This window comes from Oncorhynchus keta, chromosome 24 (assembly GCF_023373465.1).
Source record: "Oncorhynchus keta strain PuntledgeMale-10-30-2019 chromosome 24, Oket_V2, whole genome shotgun sequence".
Lineage (NCBI taxonomy): Eukaryota > Metazoa > Chordata > Actinopteri > Salmoniformes > Salmonidae > Oncorhynchus > Oncorhynchus keta.
In genome coordinates, this window is record NC_068444.1 from 16899003 (window position 1) to 16912117 (window position 13115).

General features: G+C 40.8%; 1 pseudogene; it reads left to right on the forward strand.

Moving 5' to 3' along the window:
- Nucleotides 1-13115, forward strand: part of LOC118357693 (DNA primase large subunit-like) — a 113375-nt pseudogene that overhangs the window by 140 nt on the left and 100120 nt on the right.

Below are 13115 nucleotides of genomic sequence, written 5' to 3' on the forward strand. Positions count from 1 at the left end.
GAGTTCTCAAATTTGAACTTTCCTCACAAAATAGAGGCTGTGAGTACAAAATGGCGATCAATATAATTCAAATCGAAACATTAAGAATTCCATAATAAGTACCCAAAGAAGATATTCATATTGTGTATTGACTTAAATCGTTCATCAAAGAAAAATTGAAAACACTGGTGAATTGCTGGTGGTAAGTAAGAGCTTCATGTTGTAATGGTTTCTTTTGAGACTTTGAGATTCTTTATTTTAAAGCCCGCTAAACATGACATGAAGCTTCAAATTGGGCCCAGTGAATATGAGAAGCGATGAAAGGACCACATCTCCCACTTCGTTCTCCGGCTTGCATACCGCCAAATGTAACGGACAGCCTTTTCAATAAACATGTCCCTTTCTCCAAATAGGTTTTGTACCAAATTATTAGTGACAGAATAACAATTGTCTTAAGCGCCGATTCTGACCTCGACATTAAGCATGAGAATGGCATGATATTCACCCACTATTTGTTTGGGGTGGAGATCTAATAAATGAAGGTGTAGCATTGATGTATTCTGACCTTGACTTAATTCCCTAATAATTCCACCACCTTTACGTGTGAGCAAACCAGGAATAAGGTCTACGAGCAAACCTGGAAAAAGGCCTAGCGAACCTACCGGTTCCAAGTAGAAAAAGCATCTACTTATTTTTTACGTATATATTAATTAGTCCAATATAAACTCTGGATTTCGTTTGGAGTAAACAGTTTCTGAAGCAAAACGTTTTGCAAAAGAATCCGAATAATGAATACACCCTTGGTCATGACGCTGTTTGGACGTTCTATATTTATGGTATTGTTTCAGACCTGCCAGCAGATGGTGCTGTCAGCTCGCAATAGTATACCTGTCTGAAATTGTCTGCTGTGAGGGGGGTTGTTTTTGCAATGGGTCTGTTTGAAGTGTAATCTAATTATTTTACTTCAAAGGTGCATTTCATAAGATTTGTTGCAGCTAATTGCGATAAATTAATACTTGTAAAAGATAAATCAATTGAACTTGAATGGGATGAATTTACAGTAGTGTATAGAACATTTTCCTTTTCATTTATTTGACAGGACCATTGAGTGAACACTGTTTTTAGTAATGCAATAAGGCAACGAGGGAGGTGACCTCCACCCACCCCAATTACTCTTGGCGGTTAGTTGTCAACTAAAATAGATTTTTACACTGTGAAAGGCCAGGAGAAGGTGTTGATCACCTGCATGCCCAGAAGGAGATCGGTAAAACATTTTCCCAAACAGTCCCTGGATACAATTATTTGAGTGGCAGGTGGTGAAGCGTTTGTTATGGCCGCAGGTTCTACATAGCTGGCAGCCGTTCTTTCTTAACGGTTATGACTTGGAGCTGGGCGGCAGGGTTCTAACTGTCTAACCTTAAGGTTAACTGTGTTTACCTCTAATTAGTGTTAACACCTGATGTTCTGTGATTTATAAAGGCTCTGATGCATTCCGGGTCTTCAGTGTAAGATATCCCACAATGGTCAAAACTGACTGAACCCGGGAGGGACTAATGAGTATGACCCAGCTCTTCACAATCACTCACCTTACCATGTGTTTACACCTTACTTTATTGATTTAGACACATTCCAGTCAGATAGGTCATCGACAGACCGGGGACACCTACCCGTAAGACAGTGTGCCCCCAGTCTGTCGATGATCTACAATGTCTTTCATTTGTTTAGGCCTAAGAGGACACGATTGATGGGCAAGTGTACTGTACAGTCTTCATCTCACTTCTGCGAATGCAACAACATTACATTGTTAGCGATACAGTCAAGTGTCAATATGTGTCTTTCTGTCACTGAATGCCTACCCCCTTTTTTCTAATGTCTAGATGAGTGTTGAGGAGAAGAACCTGATGGACAAACTCATTAACTCAAGCTTTGCTGTCAGCACGATCACGCTTGAAGACCAAGACTTCTACAAAGTGAGTTATACATTTTGTTTTGCATTATTTTCTACAAACATGACAACATTATATTAGAGGACATTCAAGTGCATCCCAGTGTAAAAATAACAAATATTCTATTGGGAGGCAAAGTATCGGAATGAGCAAGTTGAATGTATAACCTCACCCCCTTCGCTGTTGTTGTTTTTCAAGGTCCCCTTTCCAAGATGCATTGGATCTGGTGACAACCAGGAAGGTGTACCTGAAGGGTGGTTATGTCTACATCCCTCACAAGGACATTGTCACCATCGGTCTCAACGACTTCCGAATAAGACTGTCCTAAGCATTCACGGTAGGGAGATTTTTTTATAGACCTTTTCTTTTTTTAATGCCAAATAATGTCATGTGAGGACTATGGCATGTAACCTGTATGTAATGTGAGGACTATGGCATGTAACCTGTATGTAATGTGAGGACTATGGCATGTAATGTGAGGACTATGGCATGTAACCTGTATGTAATGTGAGGACTATGGCATGTAACCTGTATGTAATGTGAAGACTATGGCATGTAACCTGTATGTAATGTGAGGACTATGGCATGTAACCTGTATGTAATGTGAGGACTATGGCATGTAACCTGTATGTAATGTGAGGACTATGGCATGTAACCTGTATGTAATGTGAGGACTATGGCATGTAACCTGTATGTAATGTGAAGACTATGGCATGTAACCTGTATGTAATGTGAGGACTATGGTATGTAACCTGTATGTAATGTGAGGACTATGGCATGTAACCTGTATGTAATGTGAGGACTATGGTATGTAACCTGTATGTAATGTGAGGACTATGGCATGTAACCCGTATGTAATGTGAGGACTATGGTATGTAACCTGTATGTAATGTGAGGACTATGGCATGTAACCTGTATGTAATGTGAGGACTATGGCATGTAACCTGTATGTAATGTGAGGACTATGGCATGTAACCTGTATGTAATGTGAGGACTATGGCATGTAACCCGTATGTAATGTGAGGACTATGGTATGTAACCTGTATGTAATGTGAGGACTATGGCATGTAACCTGTATGTAATGTGAGGACTATGGCATGTAACCTGTATGTAATGTGAGGACTATGGCATGTAACCTGTATGTAATGTGAGGACTATGGCATGTAACCTGTATGTAATGTGAGGACTATGGCATGTAACCTGTATGTAATGTGAGGACTATGGCATGTAACCTGTATGTAATGTGAGGACTATGGCATGTAACCTGTATGTAATGTGAGGACTATGGCATGTAACCTGTATGTAATGTGAGGACTATGGCATGTAACCTGTATCTAATGTGAGGACTATGGCATGTAACCTGTATGTAATGTGAGGACTATGGCATGTCACATGTATGTAATGTGAGGACTATGGCATGTAACCCGTATGTAATGTGAGGACTATGGCATGTAACCTGTATGTAATGTGAGGACTATGGCATGTAACCCGTATGTAATGTGAGGACTATGGCATGTAACCTGTATGTAATGTGAGGACTATGGCATGTAACCTGTATGTAATGTGAGGACTATGGCATGTAACCTGTATGTAATGTGAGGACTATGGCATGTAACCTGTATGTAATGTGAGGACTATGGCATGTAACCTGTATGTAATGTGAGGACTATGGCATGTAACCTGTATGTAATGTGAGGACTATGGCATGTAACCTGTATGTAATGTGAGGACTATGGCATGTAACCTGTATGTAATGTGAGGACTATGGCATGTAACCTGTATGTAATGTGAAGACTATGGCGTGTAACCCGTATGTAATGTGAGGACTATGGCGTGTAACCCGTATGTAATGTGAGGACTATGGCATGTAACCCGTATGTAATGTGAGGACTATGGCATGTAACCCGTATGTAATGTGAGGACTATGGCATCTAACCTGTATGTAATGTGAGGACTATGGCATGTAACCTGTATGTAATGTGAGGACTATGGTATGTAACCTGTATGTAATGTGAGGACTATGGCATGTAACCTGTATGTAATGTGAGGACTATGGCATGTAACCTGTATGTAATGTGAGGACTATGGCATGTAACCTGTATGTAATGTGAGGACTATGGCATGTAACCTGTATGTAATGTGAGGACTATGGCATGTAACCTGTATGTAATGTGAGGACTATGGCATGTAATGTGAGGACTATGGCATGTAACCTGTATGTAATGTGAGGACTATGGCATGTAACCTGTATGTAATGTGAAGACTATGGCATGTAACCTGTATGTAATGTGAGGACTATGGCATGTAACCTGTATGTAATGTGAGGACTATGGCATGTAACCTGTATGTAATGTGAGGACTATGGCATGTAACCTGTATGTAATGTGAGGACTATGGCATGTAACCTGTATGTAATGTGAAGACTATGGCATGTAACCTGTATGTAATGTGAGGACTATGGTATGTAACCTGTATGTAATGTGAGGACTATGGCATGTAACCTGTATGTAATGTGAGGACTATGGTATGTAATGTGAGGACTATGGCATGTAACCTGTATGTAATGTGAGGACTATGGCATGTAACCTGTATGTAATGTGAAGACTATGGCATGTAACCTGTATGTAATGTGAGGACTATGGCATGTAACCTGTATGTAATGTGAGGACTATGGTATGTAACCTGTATGTAATGTGAGGACTATGGCATGTAACCTGTATGTAATGTGAGGACTATGGTATGTAACCTGTATGTAATGTGAGGACTATGGCATGTAACCCGTATGTAATGTGAGGACTATGGTATGTAACCTGTATGTAATGTGAGGACTATGGCATGTAACCTGTATGTAATGTGAGGACTATGGTATGTAACCTGTATGTAATGTGAGGACTATGGCATGTAACCTGTATGTAATGTGAGGACTATGGCATGTAACCTGTATGTAATGTGAGGACTATGGCATGTAACCTGTATGTAATGTGAGGACTATGGCATGTAACCTGTATGTAATGTGAGGACTATGGCATGTAACCTGTATGTAATGTGAGGACTATGGCATGTAACCTGTATGTAATGTGAGGACTATGGCATGTAACCTGTATCTAATGTGAGGACTATGGCATGTAACCTGTATGTAATGTGAGGACTATGGCATGTCACATGTATGTAATGTGAGGACTATGGCATGTAACCCGTATGTAATGTGAGGACTATGGCATGTAACCCGTATGTAATGTGAGGACTATGGCATGTAACCCGTATGTAATGTGAGGACTATGGCATGTAACCTGTATGTAATGTGAGGACTATGGCATGTAACCTGTATGTAATGTGAGGACTATGGCATGTAACCCTTATGTAATGTGAGGACTATGGCATGTAACCTGTATGTAATGTGAGGACTATGGCATGTAACCTGTATGTAATGTGAGGACTATGGCATGTAACCTGTATGTAATGTGAGGACTATGGCATGTAACCTGTATGTAATGTGAGGACTATGGCATGTAACCTGTATGTAATGTGAGGACTATGGCATGTAACCTGTATGTAATGTGAAGACTATGGCATGTAACCCGTATGTAATGTGAGGACTATGGCGTGTAACCCGTATGTAATGTGAGGACTATGGCATGTAACCTGTATGTAATGTGAGGACTATGGCATGTAACCTGTATGTAATGTGAGGACTATGGCATGTAACCTGTATGTAATGTGAGGACTATGGCATGTAACCTGTATGTAATGTGAGGACTATGGCATGTAACCCGTATGTAATGTGAGGACTATGGCATGTAACCCGTATGTAATGTGAGGACTATGGCATGTAACCCGTATGTAATGTGAGGACTATGTAACCTGTATGTAATGTGAGGACTATGGCATGTAACCTGTATGTAATGTGAGGACTATGTAACCTGTATGTAATGTGAGGACTATGGCATGTAACCTGTATGTAATGTGAGGACTATGTAACCTGTATGTAATGTGAGGACTATGGCATGTAACCTGTATGTAATGTGAGGACTATGGCATGTAACCTGTATGTAATGTGAGGACTATGGCATGTAACCTGTATGTAATGTGAGGACTATGGCATGTAACCTGTATGTAATGTGAGGACTATGGCATGTAACCTGTATGTAATGTGAGGACTATGGCATGTAACCTGTATGTAATGTGAAGACTATGGCATGTAACCTGTATGTAATGTGAGGACTATGGCATGTAACCTGTATGTAATGTGAAGACTATGGCATGTAACCTGTATGTAATGTGAGGACTATGGCATGTAACCTGTATGTAATGTGAGGACTATGGCATGTAACCTGTATGTAATGTGAGGACTATGGCATGTAACCTGTATGTAATGTGAGGACTATGGCATGTAACCTGTATGTAATGTGAGGACTATGGTATGTAACCTGTATGTAATGTGAGGACTATGGCATGTAACCTGTATGTAATGTGAGGACTATGGCATGTAACCTGTATGTAATGTGAGGACTATGGCATCATTCCCAGCCTGACACAAATTGTTCCTATAGGACTTTATGGAGGCAACTTCATATTATCCTTCATACTAGTAAGGCCATATTTACTGGTGGCTATTCCTTCTCTGCAGGTGGAGGGCTCTAACAATGATACCAAAATCAATAGGAATAACGCAGTAAATTAAACTGTGCATGTGTAGGTCTCACAATGCCGTTATCACACTAGCTGACAGGGAAAAAGGGATCTCAAATGTGTGTATATCTACCAAAGCCCTGTGTTATGGAGCACATTGAAATGGCAATGCCTTCTCTGAATAGTAGAACATGAGTCTGAACAAAAGCTTTGGTTCAGTAAATATAAGCAGTTTATGAATGAAATGCATATTTAACATAGTGTATTAGAAGATAATGGTCGGCGTGCTTTGGTTAAATGACCATTCATGCGTTTCGCTGTTATGTTGTAAGACAGGCCATATCAAACTAGCACGTCTTTGGAAAGCACCAGCATTAAAGCCTCCAGCCCTGACGAGAAAAATATGAATTCCATTGTCAAGGTCCATTGGTCAGACAGTCCGATCAGTCATACATACTTAAACAAGGCAATCTAAGATGTCTGCAGCTCATTGTCATTTGCCTGCAATGGAGTAATTACCTGCATGGATGTCAGTGAGCAATGAGTGGGATGTCTGATGAGATGATGGTGTGTATGTTGGGATGAGGTGGTTGTGTGAGAGATTGGAAGGCAGGGGGACTGGATTGCTTTTTCGGGGCCGTTGACGGGAGTAGGTGGGAAAGATGATGGTTTCTTGAGGCCCGGCTGAGAACGGACGACAACGTACACTTGTGTAGGAGTTATAGATCATTCCTTCAAGCCTCCATCCTCCCCCTCCACGGACCAGGCTGAGATTAAAACCAGGCTGGGATTAGAGAGATGTTCCAAGGTTGGCACTTTGAGAAAGCAGAAGCACTGTGTTATAGGCTAGATGGCAAGGCTTTTCTCCCAAAGATTGGCCTAGGCCTCTGGGGCTGCAACATTCTCCTTGGCCTATATCATTACAGAATTGTTTATTGTGCTCCTTGTGTAGGCTACAGGTATAGTAGGACCTATTTGGCCATTTGGAAGTTTCCCTTGGAAAAAAATATTTGCTGTTGCGGTAATATGAATATGCCCCAGAGACTTCTTTGAGAGATGATTTATTAAATGGGAAAGTGACATGATTACTTACACCAACGTGTTGATCTGAGCTCTGGCGATATACAACACTTTATATACGGCTATCTGGAGCTGAGAAATATTAACACCTGTCAAATGTGTTACCAGTAAGCTTCTTTGCTTTACGATACATCATGTAGGTTGGGCTGTTGTAATTAAAGACAGTCAGTGCTTAGAGCGGGTCTTTAGATACTGTCAAATATATACACTACCGTTCAAAAGTTTGGGGTCACTTAGACATTTCCTTGTTTTTGAAAGAAAAACACTTTTTATTGTCCATTAAAATAACATCAAATTTATCAGAAATACAGTGTGGACATTGTTAATGTTGTAAATTACTATTGTAGTTGGAAACGGATTCATTTCTAATGGAATATCTACATAGGGGTAAAGAGGCCCATTATCAGCAACCGTCATTCCTGTGTTCAAATGGCACGTTGTGTTAGCTAATCCAAGTTTATGTTAGCACAGCTGAAAACTGTTGTAATGATTAAAGAATCAATAAAACTGGCCTTCTTTAGACTAGTTGAGTTTCTGGGTTCAATTACAGGCTCAACATGGCCGGAAACAAATAACTTGATTCTGAAATGAAGGCTATTCTATGTGAGAAATTGCCAAGAAACTGAATATCTCATACAACGCTGTGTACTACTCCCTTCACAGAACAGCGCAAACTGGCTCTAACCAGAATAGAAAGAGGAGTGGGAGGCCCCAGTGCACAACTGGGCAAGAGGACAAGTACATTAGATGGACTAGTTTGAGAAACAGACGCCTCAAGTCTTCAACTGGCAGCTTCATTAAATAGTACCCACAAAACACGTCTCAACGGCAACAGTGAAGAGGCGACTCCGGGATGCTGGCCTTCTAGGCAGAGTTCCTCTGTCCAGTGTCTGTTTTCTTTTGCCCATCTTAATCTTTTATTTTTATTGGCCATCCTGAGATGCTTTGCAGCTCCTTCAGGCTTTGGTCTCTTTGTTGCCTCTCTGATTAATGCCCTCCTTGCCTGGTTCATGCTTTTTGGTGGGCGGCCCTCTCTTGGCAGGTTTGTTGTGGTGCCATATTCTTTCCATTTTTTAGTAATGGATTTAATGGTGCTCCGTGGGATGTTAAACGTTGGATGACAAGTGCATTCGGAAAGTATTCAGACCCGTTGACTTTTTCTACATTTTATTATGTTAGTATTACTCTGAAATTGTTTGTTTTTTTAAGAATCCACATCAATCTACACAAAAAAATACCCAATCATGACAAAGCATTTTTGCAAACGTATTAAAAACAAACTGAAATGTCACATTTACGTAAGTGGTCAGACCATTTCATCAGAACTTTGCTGAAGCATCTTTGGCAGCGATGACAGCCTTGATTCTTCTTGGTTATGACGCTACAAGCTTGGCACACCTGTATTTGGGGAGTTTCTGCCATTTTTGTCTGCAGATCCTTTCAATCTCTGTCAGGTTGGATGGGGAGCGTCGCTGCACAGTTATTTTTAAGTCTCTCCAGAGATGTTAGATTAGCTTCATGTCCGGGTTCTGGCTGGGCCACTCAAAGACATTCAGAGACTTGTCCCGAAGCCATGCCTGCGTTGCCTTGGCTGTGTGCTTAGGGTCGTTGTCTTATTGGAAGGTGAACCTTTGCCCCTGTGTGAGAACCTGTTCCAGAGCGCCCAGGACTTCACCAAGGATCTCTCTGTACTTTGCTCCGTTCATCTTTTCCTCGATCCTGACTAGTTTAGCAGTCCCTGCCACTGAAAAACATCCCCAGAGAATCTTGTTTCTCATGGTCTGGGAGTCATTTAGGTACCTTTTGGCAAATTCATAGCGGGCTGTCATGTGACCTTTTTTTCTGAGGAGTGGCTTCCGTCTGGCCACTCCACCATAAAGGCCTGATTGGTGGAGTGCTGCAGAGATGGTGTTCTTTCTGGAAGGTTCTCCTATCTCCAAAGACAAACTCTGGAGCTCTGTTAGAGTGACCATCAGGTACTTGTTCACCTCCCTGACCAAGGCCCTTCTCCCCTTATTGCTCAGTTTGGCCAGGCAGACAGCTCTAGGAAGAGTCTTGGTGGTTTCAAACTTTTTCCATTTAAGAATGATGGAGGCCATTTTGTTCTTGGGGACCTTCAATGTTGCAGACATGTTTTGGTACCCATGTTTTGAGACCCTGATCTATGCCTCAACACAATCCTGTCTCGTAGCTCTACGGACAATTCCTTTGACCTCATGGCTTGGTTTTTGCTCTGACATGTACTGTCAACTGTGGGACCTTATATTAACAGATGTGTGTCTTTCCAAATCATGTCCAATCAATTGAATTTACCAGTGTGGCCTCCAATCCAGTTGTAGAAATATCAAGGATAATCAATGGAAACAGGAGTGTCATAGCAAAGGGTCTGAATACTTATGTAAATAAGGAATTTCTGATATTTTATTTTAAATACATTTGCAAACATTTCTAAAAAACCTGTTTTTGCGTTGTCATTCTGGGGTAGTGTGATGAGGAAAACTATTTATTGAATCAATTTTAGAATAAGGCTGTAACAGGTAACAAAATGTGGAAAAAGTCAAGGGGTCTGAATACTTTCAGTATGTGTGTGTATGTAAAAACAAATACTGAGCTATATTGTATGCTCAAATAAAGATTGCTGCTCAGAGAAAGAGCTTTTGTTTAACAAATAATACAATATGTGTTTTGTTTATGAGACTATGCTTTTATTTTTGAATCCACAGCCCCTTATGAAACATCCCCTGGTTTATTGGCATGGGACCAACATCATGAAGGGACTTCATGCCAGAGCACCAAGCAGCTATCATGTCACGCCGTAGAGACATTTTCCAATAGTTATCCCAATAACTTGTTCTCCTACAGTTCTGGTTCTGTCTGAGATTTGGTAATTCTGTTGAAAGGTTGTGAATATTCTCTTCAGCCCCATGATAACAATGAGCGTCAGTATTGACAATAAATAAAAGAAAGATGAGTGGTTCTACAATCCTTAACTCATGACCTTTGGTAATTGGGTTTAGTGAATCAGTCCTCTTACTCTGTGTAGTATAGATTGTGCTGTATGGTTGCATGGAGTATGTGGGTGTACCCAAGTGAAGTGGTCTGTGAAGTATGCAGGAAGTCCTGTATGGTCTGATGGCGGGCCTGCTGTAAGGTCTGACAAGAGGCGGTTCTACTTTGGAGAATGGAGTGGGAAAGTACACTGGGGTTGCACACATTTATTTTACCTTTATTTTACTAGGCAAGTCATTTAAGAACAAATTCTTATTTTCAATGACGGCCTAGGAACAGTGGGTTAACTGCCTGTTCAGTGGCAGAACAGTGGCAGAACGACAGAACGACCTTGTCAGCTCAGGGATTTGAACTTGCAACCTTCCGGTTACTAGTCCAACGCTCTAACCACTAGGCTACCCTGCATGTTACGTGTCTCTGTGTGAAACATGACTCACATTACGTATCTATAATAATAATAATATCTGTGTGAAACATGTTACGTGTCTCTGTGTGAAACATGACTCACGTTACGTGTCTCTGTGTGAAACATGTTACGTGTCTCTGTGTGAAACATGTTACGTGTCTCTGTGTGAAACATGTTACGTGTCTCTGTGTGAAACATGGCTCACATGTTACGTGTCTCTGTGTGAAACATGTTACGTGTCTCTATGTGAAACATGACTCACGTTACGTGTCTCTGTGTGAAACATGGCTCACATGTTACGTGTCTCTGTGTGAAACATGACTCACATGTTACGTGTCTCTGTGTGAAACATGGCTCACGTTACGTATCTCTGTGTGAAACATCACTCATGTTACGTGTCTCTGTGTGAAACATGACTCACGTTACGTGTCTCTGTGTGAAACATGTTACGTGTCTCTGTGTGAAACATGACTCACATGTTATGTGTCTCTGTGTGAAACATGACTCACGTTACGTGTCTCTGTGTGAAACATGTTACGTGTCTCTGTGTGAAATATGGCTCACACGTTACGTATCTCTGTGTGAAACATGACTCACATGTTACGTGTCTCTGTGTGAAACATGACTCATGTTACGTGTCTCTGTGTGAAACATGACTCGTGTTACGTGTCTCTGTGTGAAACATGACTCATGTTACGTGTCTCTGTGTGAAACATGACTCACATGTTACGTGTCTCTGTGTGAAACATGACTCATGTTACGTGTCTCTGTGTGAAACATGACTCATGTTACGTGTCTCTGTGTGAAACATGACTCATGTTACGTGTCTCTGTGTGAAACATGACTCATGTTACGTGTCTCTGTGTGAAACATGACTCACACGTTACGTGTCTCTGTGTGAAACATGACTCATGTTACGTGTCTCTGTGTGAAACATGACTCACATGTTACGTGTCTCTGTGTGAAACATGACTCATGTTACGTGTCTCTGTGTGAAACATGACTCACATGTTACGTGTCTCTGTGTGAAACATGACTCATGTTACGTGTCTCTGTGTGAAACATCACTCACATGTTACGTGTCTCTGTGTGAAACATGACTCATGTTACGTGTCTCTGTGTGAAACATCACTCATGTTACGTGTCTCTGTGTGAAACATGACTCACGTTACGTGTCTCTGTGTGAAACATGTTACGTGTCTCTGTGTGAAACATGTTACGTGTCTCTGTGTGAAACATGACTCATGTTACGTGTCTCTGTGTGAAACATGACTCACATTACGTATCTCTGTGTGAAACATGACTCACACGTTACGTGTCTCTGTGTGAAACATGACTCACACGTTACGTGTCTCTGTGTGAAACATGACTCACACGTTACGTATCTCTGTGTGAAACATGACTCATGTTTATCTGGACTAATTTATTTCTATTCAACATACAAGTAGTTTGCATCTTGGTTTTAAAGGTTGGTTAGATTAAGGCTACATGACCAATTTTCCTTTCCAAGTTAGACAAGTTTGTCTCGCTATTACTACTTTCCTATTCTTGGCTTGCATTATTTATGTTTTCTATTTATGTACTCTGTACCATACCTCTCTCTATGTAATAGGGCGGTCCCTGACAAAAAAATTATTGGTCGACCAAGTCGTCTGTGATTACGACCAACTCAAAATTTGACAACTTGTATTTTTCCATGTATAGACACATCATATGTGTTAATCAACTATATATATACACTGAGCTTGTCTGATTTTTAAATGACATTTTTTAAGCAAACTGATGAAATAATTAAGACAAAACGACTAGAGGGATTTCAAACCGCTACTGATTTCATTTTGCCGTGCCTGGCTTAGACATAACTTTTCAGTCAGAAATGGCTGAGAGAGACAGCAAGGGACTGTGTGACTAGCACCTGTTGTCTTTTTATATTTAGACTCCGCAAATAAAGAAACGTCCTCTCACTGTCAACTGCGTTTATTTTCAGAAAACTTAACATGTGTAAATGTTTGTATGAACATAACAAGATTCAGCAACTGAGACATAAGCTGAACAAGTTCCACAGA